This window comes from Budorcas taxicolor, chromosome 1, assembly GCF_023091745.1.
Source record: "Budorcas taxicolor isolate Tak-1 chromosome 1, Takin1.1, whole genome shotgun sequence".
NCBI lineage: Eukaryota > Metazoa > Chordata > Mammalia > Artiodactyla > Bovidae > Budorcas > Budorcas taxicolor.
The window spans coordinates 33,161,154-33,187,849 of record NC_068910.1 but is presented as its reverse complement, the minus strand read 5'-3'; the positions used below and the strand labels follow the sequence as shown (position 1 = coordinate 33,187,849).

The 26,696-nt window shown below is 39.2% G+C and overlaps 1 protein-coding gene across 1 annotated transcript in view; it reads left to right on the top strand.

Annotated features, from left to right (window-relative positions):
• CNTN3 (contactin 3) overlaps positions 1–26,696 on the top strand; it is a 286,007-nt gene that overhangs the window by 183,376 nt on the left and 75,935 nt on the right. The window lies entirely within an intron of this gene.

The window sequence follows — 26,696 nt, the reverse complement described above, 5'->3', positions numbered from 1 at the left end:
TAAGCCAAATTGGGGAAGCACTTTAAATGATAGATTTATTGTGGTTGTTCAATCATGGGCTGTTCCAGCATAATACATGCAGATTCAGATCTCATCTTGGGGACAAATGAATTCACTGATGAATTCAAAAATATAAGACAAAAAAAATTTTTGTAACATATTTATGGCAAGGTTTTCAATCCATTTCTTACTTAGTTACTTTGGTTGTACTTTGTTTTTTGTTTTTTTTGGTGTTTTTAGGTAAATTATGATGGGTTTGTCAGTGATAAGAAACTTAGGTTAAATAGGAAAGCTTTTCCTAGCCTAGCTTAGGGCTTGTTGACAGTTGTTCTTTCATTAAACCTCTATATACATTCTCAGGTGATGCTAGCGGTAAAGAACCTGCCTGCCAATACAGGAGACATAAGAGACACAGCTTCAATTCCTGGGTTGGAAAGATCCCCTGGAGAAGGGAAAGGCTGCCCACTCCAGTTTTCTTGTCTGGAGAATCCAATAGGAAGAGGAGCCTGGTGGGCTACAATCCATGGGGTCCCAAAGAGCCAGACATCACTGAAGTGACCAAGCACACACACACACATGCATAAACACATGTCTATATTTATATCTAGTTTGCCGACTAAGGTCCGTCTAGTCAAGGCTATGGTTTTTCCTGTGGTCATGTATAGATGTGAGAGTTGGACTGTGAAGAAGGCTGAGCACCGAAGAATTGATGCTTTTGAACTGTGGTGTTGGAGAAGACTCCTGTGAGTCCCTTGGACTGCAAGGAGATCCAACCAGTCCATTCTGAAGGAGATCATCCCTGGAATTTCTTTGGAAGGACTGATGCTAAAGCTTAAATTCCAGTACTTTGGCCACCTCATGCGAAGAGTTGACTCATTGGAAAAGACTGATGCTGGGAAGGATTGGGGGCAGGAGGAGAAGGGGACAACAGAGGATGAGATGGCTGGATGGTATCACTGACTCGATGGAAGCGAGTCTGGGTGAACTCTGGGAGTTGGTGATGGACAGGGAGGCCTGGCGTGCTGCAGTTCATGGGGTCGCAAAGAGTCGGACACGACTGAGCGACTGAAATGAACTGAACTGAACTGATGCTATAGAGACATAAATGTAGATATCTGTGTATTTATATAGGTACATAGTATCATTCAAACCCTAACCAGAAAAACAAATTCAAGGATTAAATATGTCTTTTAAAAATTGCATAAATTGATAGATATACCCAGTGTAAACCACACAATATGTTTGAATAATTATAGTTTACATGGTGTGAAGGTTTTCATATTAGCATAGTAACAGCTTTGTAGTTTTGCATCAGCCATGGTATTGTGGATCTAAGTGAGTGAAACACCTGAATTACAGAAAAGTTTTAAAGAAACCAGTGTTAGTGCTTTCAAGTAGAGAGAACCTTTCAAACTAAGGTAATAAAGAGATTACTTCGCAACAGAGGTCTTAGTGAAGCTGGTCTGAATAGATAATAAGGGCTTATAATGGAAATAATGGTTCCTGAGCTCTTAAAATTAAGTGCTCATTCATTCACTTGAAATATTTTGAATACCTACTATGTGCTAGGCACTAGGTTTAAATTTCATTAGAGAAGTCCATCCCATTATTTGTAGCTTTACAGGGTATGAAGACAGATATCAGAGGACAGTTATAATAAAACTCAAATGGCAAAGTACAGAATGTTCAGTGATTAGCTGAACAGGCCCCATCTTCTAAGTAGAGGGTAGAGCAGGCTTTCTGGCAGATGTAATATGTATAGCAAGACTTAAACGATGACTAGGATCCACTGGAGAATAGTGTTCCGGGCAGGAGGAACAGCATGTGCGAAGGCACAAAGCAATAACAGCATAGGCGTTTGATATTCAGTGAACCTGTCCAAGTGTAAAGTGATTTAGGAGAGAAGGCTGTGGAGAGAGGCCGTGGAGGTGAGCAAGGACTTTATTGTGAGTGGCACAGGAAACCAAATGAAATAAACAGTTCCAACTTTATTTCTGATGAAAGCAACAGATAAAATAAAATAGTAAATAAAATATCACATTTATTTACTTTTAAAATTTTCATTGAAATATAGTTGATCTTCCATATAGTGTTAATATCTGCTGCACAGCAAGGTGATTCAGTTTGCATGTATACACATTCTGTTCATGTTCTTCTCCGTATGGTTTATCATAAGATACTGAATTTAGCTCCCTGTGCTGTATAGTAGGACCTTGTTGTTTATCCATTCTGTTTGTAATAGTTTGCGTCTGCTAATCCCAAACTCCCACTCCATCCCTCTGCCACTCTCCTCTACCTTGGCAAGCACAGGTTTGACTCTATGAGTCAGTTTATGTTTTGTAGATAAGTTCGTTTGTGTCATATTTGAAAGTCCATGTACGTATGGTATGGTATGTATCTTTCTCTGTCTGACTGACTTTGCTTCATAAGGTAATCTCTAGGTTCATCCATGCTGCTGCCAATGGCATTATTTCATTCTATTTGAATGGGTGAGTAGTGTTGCATTGTGTGTGTGTGTGTGCGTGTATGTATACATATGTGTGTGTGTATGTATTAGGAATTCTTCAATTGATGGACATTTACATTGCTTCCATGTCTTGGCTATTGTAAATAATGCTGCAGTGGACATTGGGGTACATGTATCTTTGAGAATTACAGTTTTCTCTGGATATTTGAGGGCTTTCCAGACGGCACTTGTGGTAAAGAACCTATCTGCCAAAGTAGAAGATGTAAGAGACTTAGGTTTGATCCCTGGGTCAGGAAGATCCCCTGGAGGAGGGCATGGCAACCCACTGCAGTATTCTTGCCTGGGGAATCCCATGGACAGAGGAGCTGGAGGGCTACAGTCCATAAGGTCAGAAACAGTCAGACACAACTGAAGTGACTTAGCACACATGTACCCATTAACTGGGTATATGCCCAGGAGAAAGAGAAAATTTATGTTCTTAAAAAATCACAATGGTGGCAATAGAGAGCATGAATTGAAATCATTGCAACCTAAGACAACAATCCCAGTTAGCAACAGCTGAGCAGTCTGAGCAAGAGAGAATTGGAGCCCGAACTAAGAAAGAAATAGCAAAGAGGATAGAGAGGGTTGTAAACCAGTTAAATTAACAGGGCACAGGATTTGATTCAATTAAAGATGAGGAGGGAAGATGCTAGTAAAAGTCAAATCCTAAATTTCCATTTCAGATATCAGGATTGTCTTAGACCTAGTTAGTAATCCGGGGACCAATACAGAAAGAGTGGAGGTGAGGGCAAATGTGATACATTCAATTTGAAACTGTTTCGGTTTGATCTGCTTGTTGACAAACCAACTGGATATATCTATGTGGGTTTAGAGATTGACTGTTTGAATCTGGAACTCAGCAATGAGGCCTGAGCTATAGACAGAAATTTAGGTGTTGTGTGTATATAGATGGTAGCTGAAAGCATGGCAGTGGATAAAAGTTTCTAGGCAGGTACCTATCATTAAGTAGTAAATCGTTTACTTAAAAGAGAGCCTGTATCTTTAATTCTGAAGCTGATGGAAATTTAAATGTATCTAGAGGATGCCTAGTTTTACAACATCATTTAAATGACCAACAATCACAGTTGATTTATATAGTAATTGATTTGTTAAGTAAAGGTCTACTTGTTGATTGGAACGCAGATATTCTAAACTTTTAAATTACTAGTATTAATTCTGATACAGTTTTTCCCCTTCTTTTTTTTTATATTTGAATCGTCCAGTACTAAGAAGAACTATTCTGCTTTTTACCCTGTAAAACGGAGGTTTTCTTTATAAACAGAAATGCTGTACCCTTTCAAGCATACAATGGTATTTCACTAAATGTCAAAATTTTAGTGCTTTTATATTCATTTACTTAAATTCACATATTTTCAAAAGACTTCAATTAAAACAGGATGTTTTGTCTCCTTTCAGCCAAGAAGAATTGTAAAAGATGCTTGAGAATGTGAATAGGCATGGTATGCAAGAAGAGAAAGCCAGCTGGCATATTTTAGAGAATGTTTAGCTTTTTTGTATCACTTAGTGGTACTTAAAACACATTAGCCAATTATCTTTAAAAATGGGGTTTTCTCTTGAATGCTATTGCTTATAACAGTAAATATTTTATTACAATAGCCTCAATTCAGCAGAGAGTCTAAGATTGACCCATTACTTCTAATTAAACACATTAAAGTTGTCTCAAAGGTTTTAGGCAGCATTTAATACTATAGAAATTTAAATGCTTTCTAAAGAAAGAAATAAAGATTTTCCCAAATATTTATAACCATAATCCAGTGTTTTAAAATATACTAGCCAATTCTAGTGTTTTTTTTTTTTTTCACATGTAGTTAGAAGCTGGCTTTAAAAGACAGTTAGCTTTGTATGCTGTATGATTCCATGTAAACGTAATACCTGAAAAAGTCTGCTTTACAGACATAAAACAGTGATCACTCCTTGTCCAGAGCTCAGAGTGGGAGGAGAGATTGTCTCTTTTGGGTCATGGTAGAATTTGGAGGGTAAGGGAATTGTTCTAGACCTTGATTATAACGATGGTTACATGACTGCATTCCTTCTTTAGAAGTCACTTAACTCTGTGCCAAAAAGGTTAATTATTTTGTCTATAAATTATACCTTAATATATTAAGCAAAATTTTTCATGCAATTTTAAATACATCTCCTGATTTCATGAGTAGCTTAATATAGGAGTTTCAGAGCTCAAGAAATGCTCCCAACTGGTCACTTTGCCCCTTTGAGGACACTGAATAGTTTGATGATGTTACTTGGAAGTAGCATCTAAACTTTTACCAGTAAACAAGAGAATTCGTCAGAGCAAGAACCACTTGGCATTTCTGCCATTAGTACCACTAGTCACCACAGTCTTGTTTTGTAAAGATGTGTCTGGGGACTCTGTTACCATCCAGCAACTCTGTTAGATGGTATTTCCCTTGGCTGGAGCTTTTAGATGAAGATGAAGAATTTGTTTGCCAAATCGTTTCTGTCTCCATTCCTTCCCTATTTCCTCACATTTCTTGGCTCCTCTGTCTCTTATCACACTGGAGTCGATTTTTCTTCTTACTATTCAAAAATGCTGTTCTCTCTCTGCCTGCCATTGCTCCTTTCACAAAAATCCAGACTGGATTATCTTCCTCGTCATCCTTGGTGTCCCCATCTCAACAGCTGTTCCCTCACACTGATCAGATAGGTAATGAAGCTCGAAGAATTTCAGTTCATCTACCCCTGGGCACATAAGCCAGGACCTCAAGGAACCTGCACTCCTGTACCCTTCAGTTCAGTCTCTCAGTTGTGTCCGACTCTTTGTTATGCCACGGACTGCAACACACCAGGCTTCCTTGTCCATCACCAACCCCCAGAGCTTGCTCAAGCTCATGTCCATCAAGTCAGTGATGCCATCCAACCATCTCATCCTCTGTCATCCCCTTCTCCTCCTGCCCTCAATCTTTCCCAGCCTGAGGGTCTTTTCCAGTGAGTCAGCTCTTCGTATCAAGTGGCCAAAGGACTGTACCCTTAACTCCAGATTAATCTCTTACTGGTAAATTTACAGTAACAGGAGAATTTTATTTATTTAACACATATGATGTTGCCAACTTTCAGGACCTGGATATTAGTTGTTTCGAGATTGCTGTCTCTGCTTCATGTCTGCAGGGAAGGTCCTAGGCTGTCCACTAGTTTCTCTTATCTTTTCAACGTTAGGGACTAATGGGCTGAGAGGATAAAGATAAACCCTCAGGGAGTCCACACACATTCCGTTTAGAATGTGGAAAATTTACCCATAAGTTAATTTGGGAGAGACTGTATGATAAAGGTGACCATACATAGTTTATTCTACAGTATGGGGCATTCTGGTGAGTAAGGGGGCCCTGTTGGTAATTCCTGCGAAGACAACACATAGAAACTGAGACTTGCCCAAGGAAATGGGACATTTCCACCCTGTCTGTCATGGAGATGTTTGTAAGACAGTAAGAAGCACAGAGAAGAGTTGTCTCAGACACCATCTTGGGGGAGTGGGCAATTAACTCCATTCATAGAGGTATCTCAAAGGAAGTGATGATGAAGCTCCATTGGGAAGGATCTTTGAAACCAAGCAAAGCAAAAATAGTAGGGAAAACACCATCTGAACAAAATCATTGTATGGACAGGAAGTGAAGCTGCATATATATTCCAATTATGTGCAAAGTAAAGTTCTCATATAACTAGGAAAATGAGAAAGGCTAACCTGAGTTCCTTCCCAGATAGAGAACCATCTTTCTCCTTCAGAGGATGTGAACCCTGGAGGAAGATAATTTTTCCTGAAAGGGAGGTTGATACACCTGGGTAAATACACAAGAATCTCAGAAAACAGAGAACATTCCTCTCCTGTCGCTGAGTTCCGCAACCCATACCTCCGTTTCTCTTATGCGTCCAGCTGGGAAAAGAAGAGGACGAAGGTCCATTTGCCACATAATCCCCACACCGTAAGAGCATAAACTACTATTTAAGAGAAGAGAGGAGTCGGTGCAGCCCAAGACTGGGTTTTGAATGGGACTCATAAGAAGGGATCATAATCACTTCTCTCCTCCTTCCCATTCTCCTGCCACAAACAAGACCTACAGATCTTCTCCTCTTAACTGCAGTCAGCTTAATTTTCTGCCTATTTGTATTATTAGTTACATGCATACTAGTTCTGTGAATATTACTCATTGTGTCAGATGAAGTTAACTGTATATTTTATTTGCTTCTTGATTTAATTTTAGTAAGTGGAAAGAGCAAAGCATTGAAGTCAAAAAGATATTGGTCAAATTGTGACTCTGCCATTTACCACACAGGTGTGATGTTAGTCAAGTTACTTAACCCCTGAGCCTTGGTTTCCTTATTTTGTGCATTAGGGCCAGAAATTCTTACCGTGCAGAGTCGGAAGCAGTCAGTATATTAGGTGGCTTTTGCTTGGTGGCATAGCCAACTCTTTGCAAGAGGTTGGCTAAAAAGACTCATCTTGGTTGACAGGTAGAGAAAGGACGAGTTACTTCCAGCTCTGTCCTGCCCCATTTCTCTTACATTCTTTTTTTTTTTTTAATTTTAATTTTTACTTTATTTTGCTTTACAATACTGTATTGGTTTTGCCATACATTGACATGAATCCACCATGGGTGTATATAAATTTATTTATTTTAATTGGAAGCTTATTACTTCACAATATTGTAGTGGTTTTGCCATACATCAACATGAATCCACCACAGGTGTACACACGCTCCCCATCCTGAACCCCCCTCCCACCTCCCTCCCTATACCATCCCTCTGGGTCATCCCGGTGTCCCAGCCCGAAGCATCCTGTATCATGCATCGAACCTGGACTGGTGATTTATTTCATATATGATGTTATACATGTTTCAATGCCATTCTCCCAAATCATCCCACCCTCTCCCTCTTCCACAGAGTCCAAAAGACTGTTCTATACATCTGTGTCTCTTTTGTTGTCTCGCATACATGGTTATCGTTATCACCTTTCTAAATTCCATATATATGCATTAGTATATTGTATTGGTGTTTTTCTTTCTGGCTTACTTCACTCTGTGTAATCGGCTCCAGTTTCATCCACCTCATTAGAACTGATTCAAATGTATACTTTTTAGTGGTTGAGTAATACTCCATTGTGTATATATACCACAGCTTTCTTATCCATTCATCTGCTGATGGACATCTAGGTTGCTTCCATGTCCTGGCTATTATAAACAGTGCTGTGATGACCATTGGGGTACGTGTGTCTCTTTCAGTTCTGGTTTCCTCGGTGTGTATGCCCAATAGTGGAATTGCTGGGTCATAAGGCAGTTCTATTTCCAGTTTTTTTAAGGAATCTCCACACTGTTCTCCATAGTGGCTGTACTAGTTTGCATTCCCACCAACAGTATAAGAGGGTTCCCTTTTCTCCACACCATCTCCAGCATTTATTGCTTGTAGACTTTTGGATAGCAGCCATTCTGACTGGCGTGAAATGGTACCTCATCGTGGTTTTGATTTGCATTTCTCTGATAATGAGTGATGTTGAGCATGTTTTCATGTGTTTGTTAGCCATCTGTGTGTCTTCTTTGGAGAAATGTCTGTTTAGTTCTTTGACCCATTTTTTTATTGGGTCATTTATTTTTCTGGAATTGAGCTGCAGGAGTTGCTTGTATATTTTTGAGATTAATTCTTTGTCAGTTGCTTCATTTGCTATCATTTTCTCCCATTCAGAAGGCTGTCTTTTCACCTTGCTTATATTTTCCTTTGTTGTGCAGAAGCTTTTAATTTTAATTAGATCCCATTTGTTTATTTTTGCTTTTATTCCCAATATTCTGGAAGGTGGGTCATAGAGGATCCTGCTGTGATTTATGTCGGAGAGTGTTTTGCCTATGTTCTCCTCTAGGAGTTTTATAGTTTCTGGTCTTACGTTTAGATCTTTAATCCATTTTGAGTTTATTTTTGTGTATGGTGTTAGAAAGTGTTCTAGTTTCATTCTTTTACAAGTGATTGACCAGTTTCCCAGCACCACTTGTTAAAGAGATTGTCTTTTCTCCATTGTATATTCTTGCCTCCTTTGTCAAAGATAAGGTGTCCATAGGTGCGTGGATTTATCTCTGGGCTTTCTATTTTGTTCCATTGATCTATATTTCTGTCTTTGTGCCAGTACCATACTGTCTTGATGACTGTGGCTTTATAGTAGAGCCTGAAGTCAGGCAGGTTGATTCCTCCAGTTGCATTCTTCTTTCTCAAGATTGCTTTGGCTATTCGAGGTTTTTTGTATTTCCATACAAATTGTGAAATTATTTGTTCTAGCTCTGTGGAAAATACCATTGGTAGCTTGATAGGGGGAAATATACCATGTTCATGGATTGGAAGAATCAATATCGTGATAATGAGTATACTACCCAAAGCAAATGTACTACCTTACATTCTTTTTTTGTCTCAGTAGACTCTAGTTGCAATAATAAAAATAATCAAATGAAATATATGAAGCACCCACTATGGTGGTGGCTTCTACACAGGCTCTCAAAAAAATGTATCTGCTACTGCTGATACAGATTTTTTTAATTTATTTGATTGAAGTATGTTTGATTTACAATTTTTGTTAATTTCAGCTGTACAGCAAAATGATTCAGTTACTATTGTTCTTTAGTGGCTAAGTGAAGTTCAACTCTTTTGCAATCCCATAGACTGATTCCTGCCAGGCTCCTCTGTCCATGGGATTTTCCAGACAAGGATACTAGAGTGGGTTGCCATTTATTCCCCAGAAGACCCTCCTGATCCAGGGATCAAACATATATCTCCAGAATTGCAGGAGGATTTCTTACCACTGAGCCATCAGGGAAGACTGACTCAGTTACACACACACACACACACACACACACACACACACACGTGTGTGTATGTATATACATACGTATGTTCTTTATATATATTCTTTTTCATATTCTTTTCCATTTTGGTTTATCACAGGGTATTGAATATAGTTCCCTGGGCTAACAGTAGGACCTTGTTTATCTACCCTATATATAACAGTTTGCATCTGCTAATCCTCACATCGACATTTTTAATACTATTTTTTCCATCATGTTACTCATATATATTAAGAGTAATAAGACTGGGTTAAAAAGAAAGATGAGCAAAGACCTTTCTTAAAACAAAGCAAAAAAGACCTTTCTTTTTTACAGCAACTAGTTTTGAGTTTTATGTTATTTAACCTCAAGTGAATAAATTCCACCCACATATTATTAAAGACCTGGCAGCTTTCTAATGTCTTCCTAAAATTATATCAACTAAATTTTGCCTATGACTGTGTGGTTCTTAAATCCATATTTTAAATTTGATTTTTATGGATGTAAAAGTTAGGGCACCTTTAAAAATATTTTGTCAGTTTATGATTTTGATAGGGGAAAGCTGGTTAATGAGTTTGAATGTGCTGGGAATTGGAATTCACTTCCAGCCAGTTCTGGGTTAGAACTGGGTACATTAATTCATAATGATGCTCAGCATAGATGTTTTATTTACTGGGTGCATCTCCCCATACCACATCCATATGGTCATATAGATTTTCTCACTCTAGCCTCAGAATCCCATGTGCATTTGCCTACAGCCTAATCATGTTCTATATCCCTGCTTTCACTGAAAATTTAAAGAAAAACTATTTTGTCATAGAATCCTATCATATCATTATGTACTAACTTTGTACATTTTCTGATAATAATGTTTAAGATAGAAAACAAAGAGGAACTTCCTCTCAGAATAAGAATATTGACTCCTTTAACATTATCAAGAGTATATACCATTGCCTTTTTTATAATTCTTTTTTTTTTAAAGGACAAAGCAGAACTCTTACTGCAGTCTGCATATATATTCCTGCATCTATAACTCTGTATTTCCTTGGCTGGAATGTCTTTTCCTCCCAGCCCAGCAAACCCCTACTTATCAAGCAAGGCCCATCTTATTATTACTCACTATGGGAACCCTTTCCCAAGCCCAGTAGGTGAGATTCATAGCTCTTTCTTCTGCTTTACCCTTGAGACTTCTTTAGGCCCAACTGTGTCATTTAACACAGTGTATTATGGCTCTTCGTGTAGGAGGCGGTCTCACCTGGGTTCTCATCTTCTCTATCTTTGTAGCCTAGATCACCGTTCCATACATGTTTATTCATTTACTTACCAGATATTCATTCTGTTCCTGCTTTATTGACTATGCCAAAGCCATTGACTGTGTGGATCACAATGAACTGTGGAAAATTCTGAAAGAGATGGGAATACCAGACCACCTGACCTGCCTCTTGAGAAACCTGTATGCAGGTCAGGAAGCAACAGTTAGAACTGGACATGGAACAACAGACTGGTTCCAAATAGGAAAAGGAGTACGTCAAGGCTGTATATTGTCACCCTGCTTATTTAACTTATATGCAGAGTACATCATGAGAAATGTTGGACTGCATGAAGCACAAGCTGGAATCAAGACTGCCAGGAGAAATATCAATAACCTCAGGTATGCAGATGACACCACCCTTATGGCAGAAAGTGAAGAGTAACTCAAAAGCCTCTTGATGAAAGTGAAAGAGGAGAGTGAAAAAGTTGGCTTAAAGCTCAACATTCAGAAAACGAAGATCATGGCATTTGGTCCCATCACTTCATGGCAAATAAACGTGGAAACAGTAGACACAGTGGCTGACTTTATTTTTCTGGGCTCCAAAATCGCTGCAGATGGTGACTGCAGCCATGAAATTAAAAGACGCTTGCTCCTTGGAAGGAAAGTTATGACCAACCTAGATAGCATATTCAAAAGCAGAGACATTACGTTGCCAACAAAGGTCTGTCTAGTCAAGGCTATGGTTTTTCCAGTGGTCATGTATGAATGTGAGAGTTGGACTATAAAGAAAGCTGAGCGCTGAAGAACTGATGCTTTTGAACTGTGGTGTTGGAGAAGACTCTTGAGAGTCCCTTGGACTGCAAGGAGATCCAACCAGTCCATTCTAAAGGAAATCAGTCCTGGGTGTTCATTGGAAGGACTGATGTTGAAGCTGAAACTCCAGTACTTTGGCCACCTCATGCGAAGAACAGACGCGTTGAAAAAGACCTTGTTGCTGGGAAAGATTGAGGGCAGGAGGAGAAAGGGACGACAGAGGATGAGATGGTTGGATGGCATCACCAACTCGATGGACATGGGTTTGGGTGGACTCTGGGAGTTGGTGATGGACAGGGAGGCCTGGCATGCTGTGGTTCATGGCGTCACAAAGAGTCAGACACGACTGAACGACTGAACTGAACTGAACTGTTTGCTTTAACTATTGCTGCATAACAAATCACCTCAAACTTAACAGTATAAGACACCAATCATTTTATTATCTCTTGTGGTTTCTATGGGTCAGGAATTGGGGATAGGCTTGGCTGGGCAGTGTTTGTTCAGAGCATCTCACATGGTTGTAGTTAGGCTTACTTTGGGGCTCCAGTAGCTGGGGGCTGACTGTTCACTGCTCTCTCTGGCCAGCCCATGGCTTCTCTATTGGGCTAGTTTGGGTTCCACATGGGCTAGTTTGGGTTCCCTCAAAACATAGCAGCCTCAGGGGAAGCTGAAATATTTTAGGCCAATAAGAGCTTCAAGAGTGAATATTTAAGCAAGCAAAGTGGAAGTTTGATCGCCTAGGCTTCAAGGACACAAAACGTTATTTTCCTTGCATTCCATTGGTTACCAGTGAATTCCCGACCTAACCATATTCAAAAAGAGGGGAGTTGGACTTTCCGTCTTCGTGGGAGAATGGTGAGATTCTAGGAGAACATTTAGGATGGGAAGTCCTTCTGTGGCCACGTTGAGAAGCGCAGTCTAGCACACCCACCACATGCCTTGCGTTGTGCTGGAATGGGAGGAAACCGCAGTGAACCAAAAAGATATGGTCCCTTCCTCGTGGGACTTGGAGAAGGAGAGACCATATTTAATAGGGTAAAAATGCAAATATATTAGCCACCAAGGGGAAAAGTTATTTAATTATATAGACTATTTCAAGAAGGCCTCTTTAAGGAAGTAACTATTGGATAAGAACTAAATTGTAAGAAGCACTGGGTCATGCCAAGATGAGCCGTTCATGAAGAGGCACTGACAAAAACAAAGGCCAGGAGATGGGAATGAAATTGAGTTATTTGAGACTCAAGAGCAAAGCCAGTGTGACTGAAGTATCATGCATAGAGAGGAAGAATAATTAAATATGGGGTCCCAGAGATGGGGCGACTCGTTGGAAAAGCCCTTGATGCTGGGAAAGATTGAAGGCAAAAGGAGAAGGGAGCGGCAGAGGATGAGATGGTTAGATAGCATCACCAATTCAATGGATATGAATTTGAGCAAATTCCGGGAGATAGTGGGGGACCAAGGAGCCTGGCGTGCTGCAGTCCGTGGTGTCACAAAGAGTCGGACACAACTTAGCAGCTGAACAATAGCACCAGAGATGGGCGGAATCCAGAAATGAGATCATTGAAGACCGTAATGAAACTGTTAGGTTTTATTTTAAATGGAATAATAAGTCATTGGAGATTTTAACACAGAGGTGTGTCATGCTCTAGTTAAGACCACGCTGGTTATAGTGTGGAGAGTGGGTTGAGGAGAGAAAGAGGGAAAGCATGATGACTCTATTTAGGAGGCAACTTGGAGTTGTCCAGGCAGTATTTACTAGAGGCTTGATTTCAAATAAAGTGTAGGAATTGGAGAAAAGGTTACTGTGTGTATTGTGATCGAGCTGGATAAATTTGTACCTCAGATACAAAATTTCTTACCAGGCCGTCAGATTTTATTGGTAGTTGTGCATGAACTAAATGTACCCCCTTCAGCCATTAGATTGTAAGTCTCTAAAGAGTGGGAGCCAATCCTTACTCCTCTGTGAGTTTTTCAGAAAACTGTGTTGTAAGTGCTCAACATGTATTTGTTGAAACGAATTTTATTCTTTTTTTGGATAGTTTCCCATATCTTTAAAGTACCTATAAGTTTTTTATTTAATTTATTGCAACAATTTCTTAGAAATGGATAAAATTGATTTTTTAATAGATTTATACTTGAAGCTTCCTATTAAAATATGAAAAGTGCTGTATTTTGGTTTATTCTTCCCCCCTCTTGAAGCCCATAATAGAAAGAGGGGTGGAATGGATAGGATGGTTGAATGAATGATTAGGTGAGCTGGCCTTGCACTTCTATCAAAAAAGAAATAAGCATGTGGACGGGCACCGGTGGTTGCTGCCTCCTGCATTCTTATGCTGGAAAGGAGTTTTTCATAATTTATAATCTGTTATGTAAATTCTTCATAATCTGTTATATAAGTTCTAATCAGTTGGTACACAGAGTTACATTTCTTACTGCCTAACAAATTTTTAAAAATTAAAAAAAATCATTTTATAGTTTCACCTGTTTCTCATTTACTGATATTATTTGCAATGTTTTATCTGAATGTAGACTACATTAATATCTTAATGTAGGCTTAATTGCTGAAGCAGTTTTTGTTGGGGCACGAGACTATTTGACCCTTTGTGAGTCGTGTAATTCTGAGAAAAAAAATCTGTAATTGAGGTTGAATATATATAATCTGTCTTGTTTTGAAGAAATCATTTTCTTACCTTTTACATTCAAATGCTAAAGAAGGAAGCCCTTTTAACTTGAAGATTGTACCAGGTACTTAATTTTCTACAGTATTTCTTAATTTACATAATTGGAAAAATTGTTTTTAAAGCTTGATATAAAGTATGTTTTTCTAGTTTAGGTTCTTGAAACACCTTATACCTCACTAAATTTATTATTTGCTTATGACTCTACTGATTTAATGACTTTATATTTTCTAGTTAATTTCATTTCCTGACATCATGCCTCATGAGTTTGAGGACAGTTTATGACAGTACTCACAAAGTGAACATTGAGGAGAAAAATCATGCCAGAGTTCCAGTTTCCAAGAACACAGGTTTCATCAAGACAGAATAAATTCTTCCCAGTAAATCCTTTTTGCTTATCACAGAGCATGGTCTATAGTCCACATTCATTAAATACTTACAGAATGAATGTCTGAGGTTGGTGTACAAAACATATGCCAACAGATTAATTCAGTTAGTTGAGATCCACAGTGTTGACCCAGAGCTTTTAACAAATGAGCAGACTAATACTGCTAATAACAGAATCCATGCTGTCTGTAAGATTGAATGAAGCCATTTGATGAGGAGATATGCAGCTCTTCCTAGGCAAAAATATGCAAATGGATATGTCCAAATTCAGTGGATTGTGATGGAGATAACATTGAGTAATGTATAAATTAATGTCCTTAAAATGAAATATAACTTTCAAAGTTTTTTTTTTTCTTTCCCATAATCCAAAGGTAACCTTGAGTTTTAAGGCTTAATACCCTTGAGGAATAAATAGCCATTATTTTTAGCTAATTTTCCATGAAGCTTATTTCTCACATGTATGTTTTAATCAGCTTCAAAATAGAAATTATTCCAAGGTGATGTTCAGTGTCCAGAATCTTGGAGAAAGAGAAGGTGATGCTGTGAAAATGCAGAGTCAAATGCTGAGTCAGTTGGATTAATGTTAAAGTTTATATCATCCAGTTAAGGGCTGATGGATTACCAGATACTGTGTCAAAACAGATGATGACGATTAAACCTCTGTGTGAAGGAGGGAAAAGCAAGTTCAGGTTATTGGGGCTGAGATTTTTCTCAGAAAACTTTGCAACCTACTCCAGTGTATGAATGAACGTGGGAGCTAAGACTGTCCCTCTGTGTAATATCAGTACTCTTTTGTGCAAAATAATTTATAAGCAGCCAGTAATCAAATGTACATAGTCATTATAAAAAGAAAAGCTCAATAAAGCACAGCTTAAAAGACTCACACTGAAATGCCTAAAACAAAGAGATTCTAAACACACCCGTGTCATCAGATGAGTTGAATTTCTACCAAGAGTTGCTAACCTGGTGTCCACAGAAACATAAATGATGCATCCTAAATTGTATCAGATCTGTTATTATTATAGTTGTTTATGTGTGTGTGTTTTCTGCAGATGGATTCCTCAGATTTTTCAAATATTCAAAGAACTTAGTGTCCCAGATAAACACTGCATAAAGTTGTAAATGAGCCACTTAAATTTGGATGGACATCTCTAAAAGAGGATGACTTTAGAACTGGAATAGCAGGGTCACTCAATTTGTACAAAAACCTCATTCTCTCTGTGTAGAAAACTGTTTCTGAACCCTTCACATTGGTTAAGACAGAATTTTACTGAACAGGTACGACGTGTGTGGCACTGACTTCCAGGAACTTGTATGTTTTAGGGATTTGGGCACTCTAGCTGAGAAGCAATTCAAAGATATTGAACAAATTGTTAAGTAAGCTGTAAGAACTGACTTAGGAATGGACAGGAATTGAATGGCTCCAGGAATCCTGCATTGCAACATCTTGTCAGGGCAAGTGCTGAAATGAGTCAACTAATCATTATTTTCATCCTTATGTTACAAATCAAAGTCTGAAGTGGGTGAGTCCAAAGGACAGAGCCTACATGACTGTTTTTGAAAGTGTAGCCCCAAATTAGTAGCACCAGAACCATCTGGGAAATTAGAAATATAACTCCTTGGCCCCCAATCTGGTGGTGGGCTCAGGAGGGGGTATTTGAAAGACCAAGTCCTCCAGGTGAATGGTGCAAAATCAGGTTTGATATGGGCAAAATAAAAGACAGAAATGGTATGGACCTAGTAGAAGCAGAAGATATTAAAAAGAAGTGGCAAGAATACACAGAAGAAATATACAAAAAAAGATCTTAATGACCCAGATAACCACAGTGGTCTGGTCACTCACCTAGAGCCAGACATCCTGGAATGGGAAGTCAAGTGGGCCTTAGGAAGCATCACTACAAACAAAGCTAACAGAGGTGATGGAATTCCAGCTGAGCTAATTCAGATCCTGAAAGATGCTGTTGTGGCAGTCCTACAATCAGTATGCCAGCACATTTGGAGAACTCAGCCATGGACACAGGACTGGAGAAGGTCAGTTTTCATTCCAATCCCAAAGAAAGGCAATGCCAGAGAATGTTCAAACTACCGCACAATTGCACTCATCTCACATGCTAGCAAAGTAATGCTCAAAATTCTCCAAGCTAGGCTTCAACAGTACACAAACCAAGAACTTCCAGATTCAAGCTAGATTTAGCAAAAGCAGAAGAACCAGAGATCAAATTTCCAAAATCTGTCAGATCATAGAAAAAGCGAGACAATTCCAGAAAAACATCTACTTCTGCTTAATTGACTATGCTAAAACCTTTTACTGTGTGGATCACAGCAAACTGTGGAAAATTCTTAAGGAGATAGGAATACCAGAAACCTCTGCCTCATGAGAAACCTGTATGCAGGTCACGAAGTGACAGTTAGAACCAGACATGGAACAACGGACTGCTTCCAAATTGGGAATGAGTATGTCAAGGCTCTCTATGGTCACCCTGCTTATTTAACTTACATGCAGAGTACATCATACAAAATGTCAGGCTGAATGATGCACCTACTGGAATCAAGATTGCCAGAAGAAATATCAGTAACCTCAGATATGCAGATAACACCATCTTTATGGCAGAAAACAAAAAGGAACTTTTCATCAAACAAAGACCTCTTGATGAAAGTGAAAGAGGAGAGTGACAAACGAAGATCATGGCATCCAGTCCCATCACTTCATGGAAAATAGATAAGAAAATATGGAAACTGTCACAGGCTTTATTTTTTGGGGCTCCGAAATTGCTGCAGATGGTGACTGCAGTCATGAAATTTAAAGACACTTGCTCCTTGGAAGAAAAGCTATGACAAACCTAGACAGCGTTTTAAAAAGAAGGGACATTACTTTGCAAATAAACGTCCCTATAGTCAAAGCTATGATTTTTCCAGTAGTCATGTATGGATGTGAAAGTTGGATCATAAAGAAAGCTGAGTGCCAAAGAATTGATGCTTTTGAATTATGGTGTTGGAGAAGACTCTTGAGAGTCCCTTGGACTGGGGTTTCCTAAAGGAAACCAGTCCTGAATATTCATTGTAAGGACTGATGTTGAAGCTGAAGCTCCCATTCTTCAGCCACCTGATGCAAAGAACTGACTCATTGGAAAATATCCTGATGCTGGGAAAGATTGAAGGCAGGAAGAGGAGACAACAGAGGATAAGATGGCTGTATGGCATCACTGACCGATGGAAATGAGTGTGAGCAAGCTCCAGGAGATTGTGAACGCAGGGAAGCCTGGCATGCTGCAGTCCATGGGGTCAAAAAGAGTCAGACGTGACTGAACAACTGAACAGCAACAAACGCTTGAGGAGGGCTTCCTAGGTGGCTCGGTGATAAGGAATCTGCCGTTGTAGGAAACACATTCGATCCGTGGTTTGAGAAGATACCCTGGAGTAGGAAATGGCAACCCACTCCATTATTCTTGCCTGGAAAATCCCATGAACAGGGAAGCCTGGCAGGCTGCAGTTCATAGGGTGGCAAAAGTCTGACACGACTGAGCATGCACACGAAGTTTGAGAAACGCCGCAGCCCTGTGTTCCATATTTCCCCTTTGGCTAGGATAGGATGGGGACCTTAATTCATATTCCTCCAAGGCTGCATACAGTAATGGAAGAGAATTCTTCAAAGAAAGATCAGTGTTGGCTACTTAAGAAAGGTAAATAGATTCTGGGCAACCAAAAATTGCCCAGCACCTTCTACATTCCTCGAGTCAATGACATTTCTCTTTTGCTTCTATAGTTATTGTTGAAGGTAGGCTCCATTCCAGGACTGCTCGTCTCTAGGAAGAAGAGCATTCATTTTGATAACACTTTTGTCTCTCTTCAACACCTCCCCAGAGAAACCATCTGACTCCTAAAATTGGGTGGAAAACCTTGAGATTGTAGCTCAGATCTCTTCCTTCTTTCTCTGTGGGTCTGTCTGCATGTAGAGAATGAATATATATATTCTGCTGTTTTCTTTACTGTACAGGAAGGGAGCGTGCCCTTACAGGGAGGATCTGTGCTCGTATACCTGTGCCAGGAAGTCTCAGTTCAGTTCAGTCGCTCAGTCGTGTCCGACTCTTTGTGACTCCATGAACCGCAGCACGCCAGGCCTCCCTGTCCATCACCAACTCCCGGAGTTCACTCAAACCCACGTCCATTGAGTTGGTGATGCCATCCAGCCATCTCATCCTCTGTCATCCCCTTCTCCTCCTGCCCCCAAACCCTCCCAGCATCAGAGTCTTTTCCAATGAGTCAACTCTTCACATGAGGTGGCCAAAGTACTGGAATTTCAGCTTTAGCATCAGTCCTTCCGAAGAACACCCAGACTGATCTCCTTTAGGATGGACTGGTTGGATCTCTTTGCAGTCCAAGGAACTCTCAGGAGTCTTCTCCAGCACCACAGTTCAAAAGCATCAATTTTTCAGTGCTCAGCTTTCTTCACAGTCCAACTCTCACATCCATACATGACCACTGGAAAAAAACATAGCCTTGACTAGACAGACCTTTGTTGACAAAGTAATGTCTCTACTTTTGAATATGCTGTCTAGGTCGGTCATAACTTTCCTTCCAAGGAGCAAGCATCTTTTAATTTCATGGCTGCAGTCACCATCTGCAGTGATTTTGGAGCCCAAGTAAATAAAGTCTCATGCTGTTTCCACTGTTTCCCCATCTATTTCCCATGAAGTGATGGGACCGGATGCCATGATCTTCATTTTCTGAATGTTGAGCTTTAAGCCAACCTTTTTCACTCTCCTCTTTCGCTTTCATCAAAAGGCTTTATTTAGTTCCTCTTCACTTTCTGCCATAAGGATGGTGTCATCTGCATATCTGAGGTTATTGATATTTCTGCCGGCAATCTTTATTCCAGCTTGTGCTTCTTCCAGCCCAGCGTTTCTCATGATGTACTCTGCATATAAGTTAAATAAGCAGGGTGACAATATACAGCCTTGACGTACTCCTTTTCCTATTTGGAACCAGTCTGTTGTTCCATGTCCAGTTTTAACTGTTGCTTCCTGACCTGCATACAGATTTCTCAGGAGGCAGGTCAGGTGGTCTGGTATTCCCATCTCTTTCAGAATTTTCCACAGTTTATTGTGATCCACACTTTCAAAGGCTTTGGCATAGTCAATAAAGCAGAAATAGATATTATTCTGGAACTCTCTTGCTTTTTTGATGATCCAGCGGATGTTGGCATCCAGCTAGTTCCTCTGCCTTTTCTAAAACCGCTTGAACATCTGGAAGTTCACGGTTCATGTATTGCTGTAGCCTGGCTTGAAGAATTTTGAGCATTACTTTACTAGTGTGTGAGATGAGTGCAGTTGTGCAGTAGTTTGAGCATTCTTTGGCATTGCCTTTCTTTGGGATTGGAATGAAAACTGACCTTTTCCAGTCCTATGGCCACTGCTGAGTTTTCCAAATTTGCTGGCATATTGAGTGTAGCACTTTCACAGCATCAGCTTTCAGGATTTGAAACAGCTCAACTGGAATTCCATCACCTCCTCTAGCTTTGTTCATAGTGATGCTTCCTAAGGCCCACTTGACTTCACATTCCAGGATGTCTGGCTCTAGGTAAATGACCACACCATTGTGATTATCTGGGTCATGAAGTTCTTTTTTGTACAGTTCTTCTGTGTATTCTTGCCACCTCTTCATAATATCTTCTGCTTCTATTAGGTCCATACCACTTCTGTTAATTCTGGGGTGAGGTGTCAGGAAACCACAGCTGCTCACTGAAGCAGTTTTGAACTCCCTTTTCCTGTAATACAGCTGACATCTTGATTTTCATTGATTTGATTCATGAATCTATCTTTCAGGCAGAGAAAAATAGTGTCAAGCATGAGGCCCCTTTGAGTCATAGTAAATATTCTTTAGGAGGTTTTCTTTGGATGCATGAGCCATCAGAGAATTGTTGGATTGTCATGTTTGTTTGTTTCTTTGTTTTACTAACTCATTCATCTGAGTATTTGTAATTTTTGCAGATTTATTGTATGAGAATTGTAATGTTTCTAATGGGTTGTTGCCAAGGCTTCATGAATTACTTAAATAGTTTTATATAATCATTTGAAATGAAATCTCTTTTTATGGGCCTTTTGTTCTATAGATGTGAGTCCATTTTAGGAGAAAAACTGTTGTCTCTGTCATAACAATAAATTTAGCTCCAGATACGTTTGTTATGATAGATACACATTTGGAAAAGTTTTATAAATGTAATCAAAATGTTCTTTTATTGTTGATTCCCTTCTTATGACTATGGGTAAGTATTAATGTGAGAAATGCATATTTATTTTGGCTACAGAATCAGGCCACACTGTATTATTTCTTTAGGACTTCAGGTGTCAGTTCTGTGTAACATGTGTATCCAACAAAGTAACAGAGTTGCATATTATTAGCCTGATACTTACTCAAATAAAGGATAATTAACTGCTGAGTCTTCTCTACTCTGTCTCTCTTTTCCTTGGAGGTTTTCTCATCAATAAATCACTAAACTAACACTGTTGAATTCATAAGACGAAAGCTCCAAATGGTATAGCTAAAAGGATGAAAATGCTAGTATTATTTTCCTAAATACTATTTGTAGGTTATCTTTGAACTCAGTGGAGAGACGTTATTTCCCAAGCATACAGGAGTGAGATTGGTTGTAAATGAAAACATACGCTATATGTTCTTTGTCTCTGACATTTATTTTCTCATGCATTTTCATCAATTTATATTTGCTTTGCTTAAATGTCATCATTTATCCTGTAGTTATGCATCATGAGTACTTTTTTCTTGTTGCTAATTGTAAGCATCCGTCTCTTACAATATATACTCAGAAAGTGAAGTCCAAAATAGCCTTGTTATTTTCTATAGAGCGGTTTAATCATTACAGTCTCATGTGATCTCATCTCCACTGAGATGAGCTTCCTGAGAAAATATAGTTGCCGTGTGTTTGTTAAAATTCAAGTTGAATAATTTACCGTAATATTCAGAACCTAGGCAGGGGGAAAACAATGTTTTCCTGCCTGCATGCATAATACTCCATACTTTTTCCATTCTGAAACATAGTGTGTTTTTATGCTAAAATGTCATCATATAGTACAGGTCAGTGTTGCATAGACAGCAGTCTACTTTCTGAGCAGACAGAGTTTCTTAACAGCCATAAATTTAATGCTATCACTGAATTACAGAATAGACCATTAGAGAAGCATAGAGCAATTAAGTTTCCTTATTCCAACTAACCATTGACTGCATGAAGTTAAGTGAAATACTTAACCTCTTTTAATACAAAAGGAAAAACCAGTAAAAGGTTTCATATAAAGGTATATTATAAAACTGATCGAGGAGATAAAATGCCACAGTGATTAAACTTACACATTTCTCAGATCAGACCAGTGTACCACATTTCTGAATTTCAGTCTTATAAATCTTCATTAAACTTTTTGTGCCAAGACTAGAGGCACTCATGATTATCTACATTTTCAGCTCTACCCATTTGCAGAAAATCGTGTTCCCAGAAAGCACAGAAAGCAATTTCATTTATAGTGAAGTGGTATAAAATTTTCACTTCGAATCTCTGTAGGGAAGCATGGGTTATTGAAGGTTTTCTGTTGAGAAACAATTACTCTATCCATTTACTGAATATTGTTTATTTTTATGTTGTGTGAAATACCCTGTGGGCCTCTTAGAATTGACTGGAAGAACCAATTGAGGGAGAAAATATCCAATTAGCTCAAAATTTTACAAGGTACAGAGTTTGCATTCTTTGAGAGTCAATATGTTTGTTTTGGAGTTTTTGTGCGATTCCCGAGGTACCAGCCTTGCCTTTTAAACTGTTACTTATCTTAACGTAGCTGTGAGTCTAGGCCTGCTTGTTTAGAGTTATTAAACCAGATGCACTAAAGGATTTCTAGTTCTTCCAACAGTAAATAGTTCTATATTTGTGGTCAAAGGTTGACAGTTACACTAGTTTATAGCTTGAGAAGAGATCTGAAATTGCCTATCTCTGCTCTGTGGTACCCAAATGGAGAAGCTCTATGCTTAAGTTGAATATTTGTTCAGGCAGCAGTAGACATCTTTACTTTGTTTTATCACTTACTAATCTCAGAAGTGGTTGATTACCCACCTCCTGGAGCTTCCAGTTCTATTTCCACCCTCCAACTCAGAACAGATAAGGTTGCCTCAGCCTTTCAATGTCTTCAAGACCTTCTGATACCATATTTCTGAAATCAACTTGATTTTTTTTCACTTGCCTGTTTGTTTTCTTTTGTTTCAAATATGAAAATTTCCAGCAAATCTCCACTTTCTTTTTAAAGCAGTGGGAGGGAAAATTTACTGAGTGAAGCTGTGGATCAAGGACTATGTTCTTTGGGGATCTTGGTCAAAAGTTTAACAAGTACATCAGCAGCCAGAATCAGTCAGGAACATTGCCCTTGTTTATTCATTTATTCTCATTCCTTTGTCCTCCGAGACATTTCTCAATCAGTTTTCTCTCTTTCCCCACCCCCTGCCCCATTTCTCTTCCCCTTATTTTCAGTCCTTCACCTGTTATTAGCATCTTGCTTAATAGTACAAGTGTATTTTCAGTCCTCTTACCTTAGGAGTTGTTGAATTCTCTTCACCCAGCCTTCTACTGCTTCATCTTTCCTTTTCCACATATATATTTATGTACATATGTATAGTTGTGTATATACACACACACACACACCCATTTAAGAGGGCGTCAGAAGATGAGATGGTTGAATGGTATCATCGATGCAATGAACATACTCCACGAGATGGTGAGGGACAGGGAGGCCTGGCTTGCTGCAGTCCACGGGGTCGCAAAGAGTCGGAGATGACTGGGCAACCGAGCAGCAACAACATACATATATTTATATAGAGAAAAAAAACATGCATATGTGCATATATACATAAATATATGTGTGTGTAAGTCTGCACACTTTCTGAACTTCAGTTCAGTTCAGTCGCTCAGTCGTGTCCGACTCTTTGCAACGCCATGAATCACAGCACGCCAGGCCTCCCTGTCCATCACCAACTCCTGGAGTTCACCCAAACTCATATCCATCAAGTCAGTGATGCCATCCAGCCATCTCATCTCTGTCGTCCCCTTCTACTCCTGCCCCCAATCCCTCCCAGCATCAGAGTCTTTTCCAATCAGTCAACTCTTCACATGAGGTGGCCAAAGTATTGGAGTTTCAGCTTTAGCATCATTCCTTCCAAAGAACACCCAGACTGATCTCTCCTTTAGAATGGACTAGTTGGATCTCCTTGCAGTCCAAGGGACTCTCAAGAGTCGTCTCCAAGACCACAGTTCAAAAACATCAACTCTTCAGCGCTCAGCTTTCTTCACAGTCCAACTCTCACATCCATACATGACAACTGGAAAAACCATAGCCTTGACTAGATGGACCTTTGTTGGCAAAGTAATGTCTCTACTTTTGAATATGCTATCTAGGTTGGTCATAACTTTCCTTCCAAGGAGTAAGTATCTTTTAATTTCATGGCTGCAATCACCATCTGCAGTGATTTTGGAGCCCCCTCAAAAAAAAAAGTCAGCCACTGTTTCCACTGTTTCCCCATCTATTTCCCATGAAGTGATGGGACCAGATGCCATGATCTTCATTTTCTGAATATTGAGCTTTAAGCCAACCTTTTCACTTTCCTCTTTCACTTTCATCAAGAGGCTTTTTAGTTCCTCTTCACTTTCTGCCATAAGGGTCCTATCATCTGCATATCTGAGGTTATTGATATTTCTCCTGGCAGTCTTGATTCCAGCTTGTGCTTCTTCCAGCCCAGCATTTCTCATGATGTACTCTGCATAGAAGTTAAATAAGCAGAGTGACAATATACCGCCTTGACGTACTCCTTTTCCAATTCGGAACCAGTCTGTTGTTCCATGTCCAGTTCTAACTGTTACTTCCTGACCTGCATACAGATTTCTCAAGAGGCAGGTCAGATGGTCTGGTATTCCCATCTCTTTCAGAATTTTCCACAGTTTATTGTGATCCACACGGTCAAAGGCTTTGGCATAGTCAATAAAGCAGAAATAGAGAGTTTTCTGAAACTCTCTTCCTTTTTCCATGATCCAGCAGATGTTGGCAATTTGATCTGTGAACTTACTTCCTTGTAATTTGTAAAGTTCTCCGTGCCTTGAAATCTGCCTTCACTAATCCCATCTCCTCTACACTGACTCTCTAAAGGCAGGTAATCATTTATTCATTCATCAAGCTTTATATTTGAGCATCTCTCTGTACCAGAAAGAGTTCAAGGCTCTAGGAATTTAGTGATGAAAAATCCTGATACTATCCACTCTCCGTGCTTCAAAAGACCTTACCATCTCTAAACTCACAAGAGGAGGAAAATATTAGCCAGATAAGTACACAGGTATATAATTGGCCAGTTGCCCATTGCTATGGCAAAGGCACAGATGATGTATAATCAGTAGAGAGAGATGTAATCCAACCCATGGGTTCAGGGAAGTGACCAAAATCTGATTGAGTACACATTTATCAAACATAGGTTTTATAAAGGCCCCAAGACAGGAAGCACAAAACCAATTAAAAGAAGGCTTGGGTGTTGAGAAAAACAAACAAAGCATAGAATTGATGAGGCCTTTTGTAGTTAGAGAGGCAAGATCCTGATGGGAAGATACAGCTAAGGCTTAGGATGTCGTCTTTTTCCTGCAGGTAGTAAGATGCCAGGAAGGAGGTCTAAGCCAGAATTGGGCAGGAGGAAATAAGGCAGGATTAGTGATCAGATTTCTATTTCTCTAAGCTTACTCCCCATGTTTTTCCAAAGAATCTTTGTGTCTTAAGCTTTCATTCATGTGTACCTCCCTGCAGGCTTTTCTCTTTCAGTTATTATTGCACACTACTTAAGAAAATATCTGTTCTATGATAAGGTATAAAGAGATTTTTTTTTATCATCCCTTTGCAAAAGTGATCAGATTACATTTCACACCCAGCAAAGAGGGCAGGGCCTCTGGAAGGAAATCAGACATAGCACCTTTTTTACAGAATCTTAGAATTTTTAACCCTTCACTGTATTTCTTCAAATTGAGATAAAATAGTGCTGGGTGTTCTCTGGTTAGCTGTCCAAGCCATTGCTTTTAAACCTTTGTATTTGAAATATACCTGGACGTGTTGGGAAAAAAAAAAAAAAAAAAAAAAGCATATAAGCAACTCACAGTCATGGGTATCTCTACCCAGGATCATGAACACGTCCCTGTGTGTCAGCTCTGATTCCACTACAAACTTCCCAGCAAGAAAATATAACCAAGATGCAAGTGAAGGTGAATCATAAGCTATGAAAAATACATACAAATTATATATATATATGCACATACACACATGTATATACATATACAGCATGAATCTGTATCTTGTGTATTTTGATACATAAACTTGTCCTAATAGTCACATATTTTGACACACACCTAAATATACTTCCACAAATAGGATAACATTTAGAGACTGAGTTGAGATCCTCCAACTCTGGTCTGTGGTCCTCAGCATCTTTCCTGTCTCCTGTACTGTGTCACCCAGAAGTTGGAGCATTGTTTTTACCAGGATTTACACTCATCATGCCATGCTGATGCTGGAGTTGCAGATCTTTTAAGAAGCTTACCACTCATTTGGATAGGACACTCAGGTAACAGAGATGTGAACCGTAAATCATCAAAAGTATTCAAGGCATTAAATGTATAATATAGACAGTAAAGATTTTAGGGATTCAAAGAAAAGGAAAATAATTCTGGGTAGACAAGATGGGCAATAAAGATTCATGAGTCAGACTAATGACAGGTCAGCTCTTTCTCATTCTTCTTTCTCAGTTCAAATGGCACCTTTTCTAAGAGGCTTTTCGGAAGCACTCTCTCATGGAAACATTCCCTGTGGCCATCGCTTTTATTGTATCACCCCATCTGAATCTTTCTGATTACTTCTCAAAAATCTGAATTTACCACATTTACCGGTTTCATCATTTACTGCATGTGTCACTCACTAGACTGTTCTTTCCACGAGGTAGGGATTTTCTCTCTTGCTCACTCTGTGATCTCAGAGACTCTGATAGTGTCTAGCACATGTAAGGTATTCAGTTCTATGTCCTTTGTTAATTAGTTAAATGCAAAAGCCTTAAGTACTTTAAGCGTACACTCAGAAATTCAAATGTGATATTCATTTACATTGTCCAAATTCTCTGCAGTATTTCATGGGTGACCATGTGCATGTTCTTTTGCAAATTTG